This window comes from Bufo bufo, chromosome 5 (assembly GCF_905171765.1).
Source record: "Bufo bufo chromosome 5, aBufBuf1.1, whole genome shotgun sequence".
In the NCBI taxonomy this organism is placed as follows: domain Eukaryota; kingdom Metazoa; phylum Chordata; class Amphibia; order Anura; family Bufonidae; genus Bufo; species Bufo bufo.
The window spans coordinates 129,703,837-129,720,336 of record NC_053393.1 but is presented as its reverse complement, the minus strand read 5'-3'; the positions used below and the strand labels follow the sequence as shown (position 1 = coordinate 129,720,336).

At 41.1% G+C, this 16,500-nt stretch overlaps 1 protein-coding gene across 1 annotated transcript in view; it reads right to left on the bottom strand.

Moving 5' to 3' along the window:
* The window catches only part of LOC121001628 (kinesin-like protein KIF20A), a 132,729-nt gene that overhangs the window by 8,087 nt on the left and 108,142 nt on the right, over window positions 1–16,500 (bottom strand). The window lies entirely within an intron of this gene.

Below are 16,500 nucleotides of genomic sequence, written 5' to 3'. Positions count from 1 at the left end.
ACACAGATTTGAATTGGATCTAGTCCGTGGTCTACTCTAAGGAATTGCACCTCCATAGTGTGTGCTGCTCATCTACTTTTTGAGAATTTTTTTTTTTATATATATATATATATATATATATATATATACACAGTACAGACCAAAAGTTTGGACACACCTTCTCATTCAAAGAGTTTTCTTTATTTTCATGACTATGAAGGCATCAAAACTATGAATTAACACATGTGGAATTATATACATAACAAACAAGTGTGAAACAACTGAAAATATGTCATATTCTAGGTTCTTCAAAGTAGCCACCTTTTGCTTTGATTACTGCTTTGCACACTCTTGGCATTCTCTTGATGAGCTTCAAGAGGTAGCCCCTGAAATGGTCTTCCAACAGTCTTGAAGGAGTTCCCAGAGATGCTTAGCACTTGTTGGCCCTTTTGCCTTCACTCTGCGGTCCAGCTCACCCCAAACCATCTCGATTGGGTTCAGGTCCGGTGACTGTGGAGGCCAGGTCATCTGGCGCAGCACTCCATCTCTCTCCTTCATGGTCAAATAGCCCTTACTTTCAAAGTTTTCCCAATTTTTCGGCTGACTGACTGACCTTCATTTCTTAAAGTAATGATGGCCACTCGTTTTTCTTTACTTAGCTGCTTTTTTCTTGCCATAATACAAATTCTAACAGTCTATTCAGTAGGACTATCAGCTGTGTATCCACCTGACTTCTCCTCAACGCAACTGATGGTCCCAACCCCATTCATAAGGCAAGAAATCCCACTTATTAAACCTGACACGGCACACCTGTGAAGTGAAAACCATTTCAGGGGACTACCTCTTGAAGCTCATCAAGAGAATGCCAAGAGTGTGCAAAGCAGTAATCAAAGCAAAAGGTGGCTACTTTGAAGAACCTAGAATATGACATATTTTCAGTTGTTTCACACTTGTTTGTTATGTATATAATTCCACGTGTCAAGTCATAGTTTTGATGCCTTCAGTGTAAATCTACAATTTTCATAGTCATGAAAATAAAGAAAACTCTGAATGAGAAGGTGTGTCCAAATTTTTGGTCTGTACTGTGTAAATATATATATATATATATATATATATATATATATATACATATATACATACATACATACATACACACACACACATACATACATACATACAAGCTTGTATATTCATAGAAAATCAACGCAGCACTCTTCATTCACACATGTGACACAAAATAGGCAACGTTTCAATCCCCTTCCGCGATCCTTCTAGGATTGAGAAGGATCCCGGAAAGGGATTGAAACGTTGCCTATTTTGTGACACGTGTGAATAAAGACACTGCGTTTTTTAAAAGACTCTTCTTGCGTTGATTTTCTATGAATATTTATATATATATATATATATATATATATATATATATATATATATATATTTTTTTTTTTTTCTATTTATTTAATGCTTTGCTAGATTATGAGTCTTTATTCTTCTGCAGGTAGAATGAAGTCTCACAATATCCTAAGACTACATCTCAATATGGAGATGATCAATTAATTAATTTGCCAATCTAGATGGTATAATTTCACCCACACTATCAAACTAGTCTTAATAAAATGAAATATCATTTTCTGTGTCCCTTACCAAGTCCTAGTGGAAATCTCAATTCTGCTCCTAGGAAAGCTGGGTGGTCCATCATAGCGCATCTCACCATGGCTTTCATCTTGATAGGCCCTTCTAGAGCTCAACTTTGTATTCTTTCTCCTCTCCTGTGTTTCTCCTTTGTGTGGTTTATGACCACAAACTTATCAGTTAGACACACATTCCTAGTTTGGAACTTTCCAATCATTGTCTGATGGGAGTGACCATTGATAGAATTGTGCACCCAGAATGCACTCTTGCTACTGTTGTAATGTCACCTACTCATACTTAGGTGGCACTGCTGTGTAAGCTATTTGCATCATAAAAGGGTTAACTTATGCGAGTCTGAATAAAACGTATTTTATACATTTGACCTTAGAAGCATTAATTCAAAGCTATAGGGATTAATTATGACACTTGTAGCAATTAGAGACAGACCTCTAGGTTTCTCACACTGTTGATTTATGGACCATAATGATATGAATGGCCTTGTTTTCTCAGAGATATCAGTACCTCCTGTCATACCAAAGATGTGATTAATTGTTCCAAAATACACATCTTTACACTCTTAGAGACAAATATTCCCCTAATGAGAAATATATATAATATACTGTATACTTGTTGTCTTCATAACATATAACAATATAATATAAAGTAATTATATTTTGTTATTATAACATATTATATATGTTGGAGTGGTGAGCCCCTATGAATATAATCTTCCCGTGTTATCCATAGGACAGCAGAATCCTGAGATACCGAAGAGTGGAACCGCATTCATTGTCTGAACTGGAGCCAATTATCTGAATCTATAGACTGACCACGCTTAGGATGGGCAAGTAGGGTGAAAGTCACCCGGCTGATTATTTAATATTGCTATTAATATCTATTAACTTAACCACAAAAAAAAAAGGGGGGGGCTTTAATTGCGAAGTCACCGTGGGTAACCCCTTAAAAATACTAATAAAGTAACACCTCTGTATGATTTAAGGGGTACGATTTACTCTCTGGTTCTAGTTAGAGGGACCCAATATTACATCTAACGGGACACTCTGAAGGAGTCGTGCGGAACCACCGAGACCTAGGCCAGACCGCATAGTTACCGTTATAGATTATTGCGGCTGTCCATAGGCGTGAATATGGCCCTTAAAGCTCCAAATAAGAAATCTGTGGGCACTACGTCCCAAAAAGGGTCAGACAAAAGCCCTAGATCCAATATAGAGAGGTATTTAAGATCCTCCCCTACAAAAACAAGAGGTACATTGAAACCCAACGCCCGTCAAGAGGAAAAGGAAGAGCTCAGAAAAACCGTAATGCCCTCAGATTATAGCGATAAGGAAGACATGGATACCCGGATCCATTCGCGTATGGAAACAATTGAGCAAATACTGGGGGACATTTTGGACACCTTGAAAATTACTAATCAAGCCTTAGGAACACTAACAACTACCGTATGCTCTATGCAAACTGACATTTCTTCCCTCAGGGACGATATGGATAAAATTCGCTGCAGCGTAAAGGAAACGGAACAATCCTTAACCGTTACTAAAAATGAAGTCTCCTCAATGTGAAAAAAGAATTGAAAGGATTGATTTAGAGCATAGGGCCCTCAAAGAAAAATTGACCGACTTAGAGGATAGGTCACGTAGGGAGAAAATCCGACTGATAGGCTTCCCTGAAGGATCAGAGGGGGACGACCCAGGGGGATTTATACAGAAGTGGTTGGGGGAATCCCTGGGCCGAGAATCCTTTTCATTATTATTTATGGTTGAACAAGCACATAGAGCCCCAAACAAAAAGGCCACCCCCTGGCGCCCCTCCATGCGGCCTCCTTGCTAAAAGCGACCGAGATAAAATATTACGCCGAATAAAAGAGAGCTAGGTGATTTGGTGTATAATGGAAATAAAATCTCGATCTACCCTGATTAATCCTTCTCTACCCAGCTTAAAAGGCAATTTGGGGAGATTAAGAAACGTCTCATTAATGCTAATATTAAATACTCGATGCTATTCCCGGCCAAATTAAGAATAGTATATAATGATTCTGTCTCCATCTTCGCAAGCTCTGAGTAGGCATCTGCTTGGTTGGACGCCAGGGGGATATGAGATATGAACACCTGCTGCGTGGTGCTCACTCTCCTCTTATTTTTCTTTCCCTTCATGGCCAAATATGAATTATTCATGTAATAGCTGCCATTTTGTCTTGGGATCTAAGCTGTATTTGTTTTGCATATATAGTGGGTAGGATGAGGGGAGGAGAGGGGGGGGGTAGGAGGCCTAGGCGATGTGTAAGAGGATCATGGGTCTTAATTGCCTCGTGCACCATGGGGAAGGGGGGGGGGGGGAGGGTTGTTTCACTGCTGCGGGATCCAATATAGAGTTAGGAGGGGAGCGGATGGTATGGATCACCCTCCAATTTAGGGTACATAGCACGCATTTTGACATGGAATGTCCGCGGATTGGCGGATAAACTTAAGTGGAGGATGGTCTATGATACCATCTTTAGACATTTAACTGCCATCGTGGGGCTGCTGGAGACCCATTTAACTGCTGAAAGAATGCACTATATGCGAAAGTCCTGGACGCAGTACGAGTACCACTCCCACTATTCGGCCTATTCGCGGGGAGTAAGTTTCTACATTCACAGAAATGTGGATTACGACCCATACAATCAATGGATCGATAAAGAAGGCAGATTTATATTCTTATATGGCCGATGAATGGGACTGGTGTGCGTGCTTGCGTTTGTATATATCCCCCCCCTCCCCCTTTTCCTCCGAGGTGCTGAGAAAGCTAGCGGAATATTTGTAAATGGGACTCGTGCCCCATATTAGTTCAGGGAGATTTCAATGCCGTTATGGATAATAAGGATAGGGTATCTCATCAGTGGAGGGGGGAGTGTAAGTGATGAGCCTACAGCCCTTAGCAGGAACTGCCAGGAGTTAGGCCTTATAGATGTGTGGTAGTCTCTATATGAAAAAAATAAAATAATTGCCTTCTCCTGTTTTAGCAGATCCTGCAGGGTTATGTCTAGGATAGATATATCCCTGGCGACCCCAGGACTTTTGGAACGGATACAAAAAATGAAGTATGAGCCACATGGTATATCCGACCATACTCCAATGTTGTTATCAATGGTTGATCTCGCGCAAAAGAGCAGAAAACCTTTCGGGTTAAATCCACATTGGATACATCTGGTTGGGGACCAAGAAAGGATTGGAGAGGATATTTCAGAATTTTGGGCACTAAACTACGGATCCACACATATACATTTTGTGTGGGACTCCCTGAAGGCCATGATAAGAGGGGTATATTGTAAGAGGATTTAAAAAAAAAAAAAAAAAAAAAAAAAAAAAAAAAAAGGGGGGGGGGGGGGGGGGGGGGCGGAATACGCCAAAACAGAAAAACAATTGGCAGAGAGGGTTGAGGCTTTGGAGGCTGAGTTGGCTAGACAGAAGAGGGAAAATGTCCGATTATCATTAATAGACGCTAAGAGGGAACATCAGACCTTTTTATACGAAAAAGCGCAACATAAGGCATTTTTTGCAGGACAGCGTGTTTATGAAAAAGGGAAAACAGGCAGATTGCTGGCATCTGTAGTCGCTAATCAAAAGACCCAAACCCAGATAAAGCAAATTAAGTTACCCTCTGGCGCCTTAACTAATGACTACCTTAATATTAAAGCCGCCTTTATAGAATATTTCACTAAACTATACCAGTCGGATCTCGGGGTGGAGGGAGGAGCCCCGAGGCTCATTTTTTGGACAAAGTGGAACTCCCTTCCCTCTCCGACCAAGACTGTACTAAATTAAATTCGCCAATAACTTTTAGAATTGGAGGCTGCGGTAGATAGTATAAAAAATACAGCGCCGGGCCGAGATGGCCTGCCTTTTGAAATAAATAGAGTACATCGTAAAAAGATATTGCCTCTTCTCCTTCAGATGCTTAATGAATCTTTGAAGAACGGCTCACTCCCTCCCTCTTTGAGGGAGGCCTCCATTTCTCTAATTTTGAAAAAGGATAAAGATAGGACCAAAGTTGGATCGTATCGTCCAATCTCATTACTCAATACAGATTACAAAATACTCGCCAAACTGCTTGCTAATAGGTTGAGGGGGGTTATACACTGTCTGATTCACGCGGTATTAACAGTCTAATCCAAATAACATCTCATGGAAGTATTATCCCTTTTGACGATTTAATAAAAGGGTATAAATGTTACTTTTCTAGATAGATATGCACAAATTAGACACGCATACACGAACACCCAGGATAAAGATTCTTTGATCACTAGGGCAAACTCCTTAGATGGTTTAAAATTTAGGGATACACAACTCACTCTTTCACAAATATATTGTAGATTTCGGGACTGCTTAGGAGAAATAACATTTAAAAGGGAGGGAGGATGGGAAGCTGAATTAGGCGTAGGAAGTACTGTTGATTGGGATACAGTATATCGAAATATAAAAAAAGGCATCGATATCCCAAAAATATAGATTAATCCAGTTCAGGATTGTACATCGCTTGTATTACTCCCCCGCCTTCCTCGCCAAAATATATAGGGAAAGAAGGGATACGTGTTGGAAATGTTCGGCCGAAAATGCTGGTCTAGGTCACCCGTTATGGGATTGCCCAGAAATAAACAGATTTTGGACCAGCATTTATGAAGAACTACACAGCAGATATAAGATTAAATTGAATCACTGTTTTATGCAGGCAATATTAGTTTTTTTCAATCATACGGATTTAACGCCCTATCAGATTAGAATCTCTCTGGAGTTTCACGGCCGCAAAGGCCTTGATTCTTAAATATTGGGGCACAAAAAACAGCCCTACTTATTCCAAGTGGAGGGCTCAGATAGATACCATTGATGCTTACAGAAGAATCGTAAGAAAGGCAGAGTAGTCCTGGAAGGGGCGGGTCTTTGATTTATTTATTTTTTCTTCGCTCTAAAGAGCTTGGCTATTTGTGGTATTTGGGGATGACCACGAGTAGCAATAGGATACTGTCGGATCCCGCTACAGTGAATCAAGGGGTGGGTATAACGGGGTCAAGTATGTGAATTGGTGTATGATTATCTGTATCTTTTTCTTAAATTATATGTAATGAAATTCACAGGGACAGGAAACAATAGAGAGATCAGCCAATAAAGGGCCCCTTACCTCTCCAGTTGTTTCCTGTCCCTCAGAAGGTCAGGATCAGCAGTTCGCGCGGCCTTTTCTTCTGGCGAGTAGTCCCGGCTCTGCCGGAGGGCCGTTGCAGGAGGAGGGTCCGCGGGACACAGTCAGACTGTCCCTCCCTCCTCTCAGTGTAAATCCGGCGGACGCCGGTGACCCCGGGCTTTTACCTCCTGCATCCTGTGGACTGAACCGGCAGATCTGTGGGCAACAGGGGGCGTTCCTGGGCACGATCTCCTACGTGACTCCTCCGTGCTCTTTGCTGACTGAGTAAGTCACGTCGGCATGCACGGGGGCGGGGCTATGACGTCACCGGAACCAGGAAGTGAAATACAGAGCGAGCTGCCGGCGTTCCTTGCAGCTATCGAGCTCTGTCTTCTGAGCAGCATGTCCCTGCAAACTGGTTCCGAGTCCCGCAGGAAGTTCACAGATGCTCCCAGGCCTTCAAGCCCGGTAAGCCTCCTACCTATTTGATTATTGGGATAACCTTAGGGGACACTCTGGGTGTTTGTTCCTAATTACCTCACACCTTTTTTTGGTGGCGGTTTCAAAATCATCTTAAATACTTAGTATCATCCTAAATTGTGTCTCCTAGGGGAGAGACGTCTCAAAAAAGGAACCGTCCCTCAAAAAGAAATGTGCTATCTGCAAGAAAGCGCTTTCTAGTTCTTACAAGAAAGCTCTATGTCAGAAATGCTGTGATAAAGTGGTCTCGGATGAATCCCCTACACTAATTGAAAGTCTAAAAACCATTATTAAAGAGGAAGTTGGGGCTGCTGTAGAAGCTAAAATGTCTATCCCGTCCAAACCCTCTACGTCAAGTGCCTCTGTTATTGAACAAGACTCGGACGTAGACGAAGGGGAAATCACTTCCGACTCAGACTCGTCTGTTTCTGAAGACGTCTATAGAAAGCCTCTTTGCTCAATCGAAGAGACAGATTCATTAATAAAAAACATCCGTGCCACAATAAATTTAGAGGAACCCAAAGAACCATTATCGGTGCAAGATCAGATGTTCGCAGGGTTGGCAGACAAGAAAAAAACATGTTTTTCCAGTCCACAGCAGTATTAAAACCTTGATTCTCAATGAGTGGAGAGATCCTGAAAAAAAGACAGGCGGCATCAAAAATATTTAAGAGAAAATATCCTTTTTCAGAAGAGGATTCAATCACATGGGACAAAACCCCTAGGGTGGATGCACCAGTAGCAAGGATTTTAAAAAAAACAGCACTGCCCTTTGAGGATTTGGGTCTGCTGAAGGACCCAATGGATAAAAAATGCGAGTCTGCTTAAAAAAAAACAAAAAAAAAAAAACATGGGAATCCTCCACTGCAGTTCTAAGGCCAGGAATCTCAGCGACCTACACAGCCAGAACCCTATCCTTGTGGTTAAGTCAATTAGAGGAACACATCGAATCTGGCACTTCGAGAAAAGATATACTAGCCTCAAATCAATGCTACTGGTGCATCCACCATAGCTGTTGGTGGGCGATTCCATCATAAGAGGTGTGAAGTTTGAGGAGAATGGTGTTGTGAGATGTCTCCCTGGTGCAACCGCTAGCAGGGATAGACGGATCCTTAATATGGTTAGGCAAGCAAAGCAGGAAAGGGAAGTGGATGTTATTCTCCATCTTGGGACAAACGATCTGGCTTGCAATGAGGTTTCAAAGGTGAAAGAAGCTTTTCACACACTTGGAAAGGATATACGGGAGGTTGCATCAACTGTCTCATTCTCTGCAGTTTTGCCTGTGCATAACCTTCAGCATGACAGGAAGATGCGCATTAAGGAATTCAATGTATGGCTTGGTGAATGGTGTCTGAACCAAGGGTTTGGCTTTGTGTCTCATGTTAGCTCTTGTTGGAATGGAAAAGAACTGTACAAGAAAGATGGTTTGCATCTTTCTCTCAAAGGAACGAATGTCCTCGGTGAACAGTTCCAGGTATTTGCTAAGAAGCATTTAAACTAGGAAAGGGGGGCAAAAGAGTGATAATCCAGCAGTCCAACTGCCCCCGGAACAATGCCAGAAGAGGCCAGTAGCACAAAGGTTAAGAAATGACAAGCTCAGAGTATTGTCTACAAATGCTCGCAGTCTAGGGAATAAAATCAATGAACTTGAGGCTATAATGGCATCTGAGAATATAGATGTAGTGGCTGTTACTGAGACGTGGTTCAAGGGGAGTAATGACTGGGATATATCAATACCAGGGTTCTCTCTATACAGGAAAGACAGAGAAGGCAAGAAGGGGGAGGGGTGGCCCTGTATGTGAAAGATAACAAAATCTAATTTGATACAAGTTAGCGAGAACAATTTAGAGTCAGTTTGGGTTACCATGCAGCTTGATAATCATAAGGTAACTCGTGTAGGTGTGATATATAGACCACCTAGCCAAGTCAAAGAATTAGATGATCTACTAGTTGAGGAAATAGCTAAAATGACATTGAAGGGGGAAGTTATCATTATGGGAGACTTCAATCTTCCAGATGTAAACTGGAAAACCAAAATAGCTAGTTCTGCCAGGAGTACAGATATTCTAAATTCCCTACTGGGATTATCTCTACAGCAAGTAGTGGAGGAGCCAAACCGGAAGGAGGCCATTTTAGATTTAGTATTCACAAATGGGAATTTGGTATCTGATATTACTGTAGGGGAAAGCTTGGGATCTAGTGATCAGTCAGTGTGGTTTACTATAAGTACAGTGACTGAGTCACACCACACAAAAACAAAAGTTTTAGATTTTAGAAAAACAGACTTTTCTAAAATTAGATTAGAGGTGTACGATTCCCTATCAGACTGGAACAGTTTCATTGGAGTCCAGGAGAAATGGGACTACTTAAAAGTGGCACTATTGAAGGCAACAGAAAATTGCATTAGGCTTGTCAGTAAAAGCAAAAAAGGAAGAGACCACTGTGGTACTCAGCAGAAGTGGCCAAAATCATTAAAAACAAAAAGATAGCATTTAGGAATTATAAAAAACAAACACAACGAGGATGACAGACAAATTTATAAGATTAGGCAGAGAGAGGCCAAACAAGTTATAAGAGCTTCTAAAGCACAGGCAGAAGAGAAATTAGCTCAGTCAGGGAAAAAAGGTGATAAGACATTCTTCAGATACATAAATGAAAAAAGGAAACTAAAACAAGGAATTACCAAATTAAAAACTAAAGAAGGAAGGTATATGGAAGAAGATAAAGAACTAGCTGACTGCCTCAATGAATATTTCTGTTCAGTTTTTACAAAGGAAAATGAAGGAGAAGGACCTCAGTTAGGAAAGAAGACTAATGAATCTTTTGATGCACGTGTCTTTACAGAGGAAGAGGTTCTAAGTCAGCTGTCTAAAATTAATACAAATAAGTCACAGGGGCCTGATGGGATACACCTAAAGCTATTAAAAGAGCTCAGCGGTGAACTAGCAAAACCATTAAAAGATTTATTTAACCAATCGCTGGCAACAGGAGTCGTCCCAGAAGATTGGAAATTAGCAAATGTTGTGCCCATTCACAAGAAAGGTAGTAGGCAGGAATCGGGCAACTATAGGCCAGTAAGCCTGACATCAATAGTGGGGAAATTAATGGAAACCATACTTAAGGAGAGGATTGTGGAACATCTAAAATCCCATGGATTGAAAGATGAAAAACAGCATGGGTTTACTTCAGGGAGATCATGTCAAACTAATCTTATTGACTTTTTTGATTGGGTGACTAAAATAATAGATGGAGGAGGTGCAGTAGACATTGCTTATCTAGACTTTAGTAAGGCTTTTGATACTGTCCCACATAGAAAGCTTATCAATAAAGCGCAGTCTTTGGGCTTGGACTCCCATATTGTTGAATGGATTAGGCAGTGGCTGAGGGACAGGCAACAGAGGGTTGTAGTCAATGGGGTATATTCAGACCAAGGTCTTGTTACCAGTGGGGTACCTCAGGGATCTGTTCTGGGACCCATATTGTTTAATATCTTTATCAGCGAAATTGCAGAAGGCCTCGATGGTAAGGTGTGTCTTTTTGCTGATGACACAAAGATTTGTAACAGGGTTGATGTTCCTGGAGGGATACACCAAATGGAAAAGGACTTTGGAAAACTAGAGGAATGGTCAAAAATCTGGCAACTAAAATTTAATGTTGATAAGTGCAAGATAATGCACCTGGGACGTAAAAACCCAAGAGCAGAATATAAAATCAGTGATACAGTCCTAACCTCAGTATCTGAGGAAAGGGATTTAGGGGTCATTATTTCAGAAAACTTAAAAGGTAGGCAGACCATGTCAGAGCAGCAGGAAATGCTAGCAGAATGCTTGGGTGTATAGGGAGAGGAATTACCAGTAGAAAGAGGGAGGTGCTCATGCCGCTCTACAGAGCACTAGTGAGACCTTATTTGGAGTATTGTGCTCAGTACTGGAGACCATATCTCTAGAAGGATATTGATACTTTGGAGAGAGTTCAGAGAAGAGCTACTAAACTGGTACATGGATTGCAGGATAAAACTTACCAGGAAAGATTAAAGGACCTTAACATGTATAGCTTGGAAGAAAGACGAGACAGAGGGGATATGATAGAAACTTTTAAATACATAAAGGGAATCAACAAGGTAAAAGGAGAGAATATTTAAAAGAAGAAAAACTGCTACAAGAGGACATAGGTTTTAAATTAGAGGGTCAAAGGATAAAAGTAATATCAGGAAGTATTACTTTACTGAGAGAGTAGTGGATGCATGGAATAGCCTTCCTGCAGAAGTGGTAGCTGCAAATACAGTGGAGGAGTTTAAGCATGCATGGGATAGGCATAAGGCCATCCTTCATGTAAGATAGGGTCAGGGGCTATCCATAGTATTTAGTATATTGGGCAGACTAGATGGGCCAAATGGTTCTTATCTGCCGACACATTCTATGTTTCTAATCCCTACGTTGAAACAGGCCGCAAACTTTATGGCGGATGCTTCCGCAGACATAGTAAAATTGTCAGCCAGGACAGCTGCCCTATCCAATGCTTCTCGCAGAGCAATTTGGTTGAGAACCTGGTCGGGGGATACAGCATCAAAGAAAAAGCTATGTGCCTTACCTTGCGAGGTGGATAGAGTATTTGGCTCAGCACTGGATATTTGAGAGAAAGCTTCAGATAGAAAAAAAGGCTTTCCCACTCAAAATTTTATCATCAGAGACGATCCTTTCGGCCCCAGAGACGTGTAGACCTGATCAAAAGAAAAAAGAATCAGGAACGTCTTGGCAGTCATCTAGAGAGAAAGGAAAAGGCTTCCTATTCAATCCCGAAAAGTCTTCCCGGCCAACTACCCAATGACACCAGAGGAGCTGTAGGGGGAAGGCTCATGCATTTTTACTCAGCCTGGGTAAATATTCAGGCCTCCCCTTGGGTGCTACGGTCTGGAATTCATCCGCCTCCCCCCAGAATGTTGCATGGAAAATTCCAGACTAAGGGGAAAACAAAAATCAGGAAGCGATGGATCAACAAATATCGCTCCTGTTAGAGAAGAGAGCCATCATACCGGTACCAGTAGGGGAACAGAAGAGGGGGTTCTATTCTCCTATTTTTCTCGTTAAAAAAAACCAAACGGTACTTTCAGGGCAATAAAAAAAAAATTAAAAACCCTAAAATACGTTGTTTACAAAAAAAAAAAAATGGAAACTGTAAGATCTGTGGTCAATCTTCTACAAAAAAAAATTCCTATATGATAACAGTAGACCTGGCGGATGCCTACTATCACATCCCAATCCAGAAGAGAGACCAGAAGTTTGAGGATAGCAGTTTGGTTCCAGGGATCGCTCTGCCACTATCAATTTCAAGTTCTGCCATTCGGCCTCAGTTCAGCCCCGAGGCTATACACAAAGGTGATGATGGAATTAGCAGGAATTTCATTTATACCCTACCTAGACGATTTCTTAGTCACTGCCCCGTCAGAAAATATTCTTCTGTGTCATCTTCAGACAATTCTTTTAACTCTAACCGACCTGGGTTGGATAATAAACCAACAAAAGTCTTGTCTTCTCCCCTCACAAGAAAAAAAAAATCTTTCTGGGTGTTCTTCTGGACTCCCGCCTTATGACTTCCTTTCTGCCGGAGCAGAAAAATTAATTTCCAGTATCAAGAAATTCCAAAAACAAAGGATAGCCTCCTTCAAGGAAATAATGGTAATCTTGGGTCTCATGATGTCAACAATTCCGTGTGTGAAGTGGGCTCAGCACCACTCAAAGATGCTTAAAGCCTTCCTTTTGGAATACTGGGACAAAAATCAGTCATCTCTAAACAAGAAGATAAAAATCCCATCATATCTGAAAATGATAGTAATGAAAATAGAATGGGCACTCATATATCCAGTTCACAAAGTAGGCAAAGCGACTCGAGCAATATAGCAATAATATATCAATTTATTAATTTATTATGACAGTATAAGAGCGGATGGATAGCAATGATATGACCCTCGGTATTAGAGGAAAAGGCGGGAACGCATAAAGTTCCTGAGGCCAGGGCGATGACAGGGCGTCCACTCCTAGGGGCCGGTCTCTAGAGGATAGGGGGGGAAAAAGCCGGCTACTTGCCTGTTTTTCCTTGTGGCAAATAGGTCGACTTTTGGAGTGCCCCATCTGGAACAAATTTGAGCAAAGATCTGATGATTCAGGCTCCATTCCGCCGGCTTTAGTCGATCCCTGCTCAAAGTCCGCCACTTGATTTTCTTCTCCTTTTACGTGGGCTGCTGATACAGAAGCATAGGTTCTTCTTGGCCCAATCTAGGATCTTATTTGTGACTAAAGACAGGGAGCGGCTTCTTGTTCCACCCTGTTTGTTTAGGTAGGCCACTGTGGTAGAATTGTCCGAAAGGAGTTTTACATTTTTCCGATAGATGTAGGGAGAAAACTTTTTTTATGGCTTCCCAGACCGCACTTAGTTCCCTCATATTCGATGAAGCTTGTTGTAGCTGTGTTTTCCAACACCCCTGTCATTTTCCCATCTGTGGGCCCCCCAGCCCTGCTGACTGGCATCGGTTGTGATGATTAATTGGTCCTTCTGTCTCCACTCCCCCCCCGGGATAAATTTGACTGGTTTGTCCACCAGGATAGGGTCATTTTCAGATATGTGAAACAAGGGGTGAAGGACGGCTCACCTCCGATTTAGGATGGCAAGGTGCACCAAACAGATGTTTTTCGGTGATTGGGTACAATAGTAATGAAAATAGAATGGGCACTCATATATCCAGTTCACAAGGTAGGCATAGCGACTCGAGCAATATAGCAATAATATATCAATTTATTAATTTATTATGACAGTATAAGAGCGGATGGATAGCAATGATATTACCACCATACGCAATGAATATTGAAACCTAACCAGAGCTATGTCCCCAATTTGAAATGGTTAAAACTCACATAAAATATAATAAAATAGCATATATTCATCCACTGTTATAGCTAATAGAAAACCGGAGGTCCGGTCCAGTCCAGCATCTATGGGTAGGACAAATTGGATGAGAGGAACTAATAGATTTCTGTTATCTAAAACAGTGGCTAGCAACGGATATGTCTCCAGACAATGAATGAAAAAAAGTGAATATCAGTATTGGTAGTGATAGTGCATGATATAAAACATTAACATATAGTGCATATGGTGAAATCCCTGTAAGATAAATATATTAAATATATAAAAATATATATAAGGTGTACAAATATTTGGTGAATATATATAAAATGTCTCTGGAGAATCAGCAATAATGAATAAGTTGTTGCATCCCACTGGTGGTTATGTTCCTAGAAAACAGTCTCTTTAGTATTAAAACATAAGACCTGGGAATCGGCTTGGTCCGCGCAATTTCCCAGGGGTATAATCAATTTCAACAGAGTCAACCGCGGCGAACGCGGCAAGATGATTGAGCAGCAATACAAATGTATCCACAGTAATGCGCCGATTCATGTGCAGCGGCACCAGATTAATTTACTCACGTACAGTCCTGCTCCCACCGTGGCGTCCCACGTGGTATGGATTCAGGGTGAACTTGCCTTTAGGTAGCGCAACAATGCTATGTCCACCCGACTGTGAACGGGAGTGCTCGTATCACGCTGCAAGGCTGCGTCAGGTTTCTCTGATTAGAATGGGTGTTCCACCTATCTGGATCAGTACTGGTGGTACCTTCCAGCAGATATAATACCCCATAAATTATAATAATTATATAAATTATATATTTTATATTTTTTAGACTTAACACAGAAGCTCCCTACTATTTAATATGTTCTTAAAGTTTTTATATTTAATTTTATAAATAAAAATATGTTTTTATTAAGATATGATATTGGATGCAATCATGTATATAGGATCCAAACGCAACCAGCTACAACAAGAATTGGATATGTGTACTACTTCTGGTGGACTTAAGAACACATAATATAAAAAAACGCATGTGTATTCAAAAGTCGCAGATATACCGCAGCAATACCGCAACAATACCGCAACACATGATAAATGTATCTGTGAAATCCAGATTCTTTGGGTCCATTTCGGGTTTAATAAGGAGCCCTTTGGATGAAAAATGGATAAATAGCCGGCCAGTCAGTCAGATCCAAATTAGCCACTGAGGAAGAAGGCAGCTAGCCTTCGAAACGCGTCTGGTGAGGAGCAATTGGACCTGATGAAATACCGGCTTTAATCCTTATTATACATTGGACTGCGAAAGCGCTTTCCAAAGGACAACTTTATTGCGGTTTCCAGGAGCAACTGAACTGCGGGTTTCTTTGGATGCACTACAGTGATTGAAGGGTGAGATTCTTACCACCAGTACTGATCCAGATAGGTGGAACACCCATTCTAATCAGAGAAACCTGACGCAGCCTTGCAGCGTGATACAACGAGCACTCCCGTTCACAGTCGGGTGGACATAGCATTGTTGCGCTACCTAAAGGCAAGTTCACCCTGAATCCATACCACGTGGGACGCCACGGTGGGAGCAGGACTGTACGTGAGTAAATTAATCTGGTGCCGCTGCACATGAATCGGCGCATTACTGTGGATACATTTGTATTGCTGCTCAATCATCTTGCCGCGTTCGCCGCGGTTGACTGTTGAAATTGATTATACCCCTGGGAAATTGCGCGGACCAAGCCGATTCCCAGGTCTTATGTTTTAATACTAAAGAGACTGTTTTCTAGGAACATAACCACCAGTGGGATGCAACAACTTATTCATTATTGCTGATTCTCCAGAGACATTTTATATATATTCACCAAATATTTGTACACCTTATATATATTTTTATATATTTAATATATTTATCTTACAGGGATTTCACCATATGCACTATATGTTAATGTTTTATATCATGCACTATCACTACCAATACTGATATTCACTTTTTTTCATTCATTGTCTGGAGACATATCCGTTGCTAGCCACTGTTTTAGATAACAGAAATCTATTAGTTCCTCTCATCCAATTTGTCCTACCCATAGATGCTGGACTGGACCGGACCTCCGGTTTTCTATTAGCTATAACAGTGGATGAATATATGCTATTTTATTATATTTTATGTGAGTTTTAACCAATTCAAATTGGGGACATAGCTCTGGTTAGGTTTCAATATTCATTGCGTATGGTGGTAATATCATTGCTATCCATCCGCTCTTATACTGTCATAATAAATTAATAAATTGATATATTATTGCTATATTGCTCGAGTCGCTTTGCCTACCTTGTGAACTGGATATATGAGTG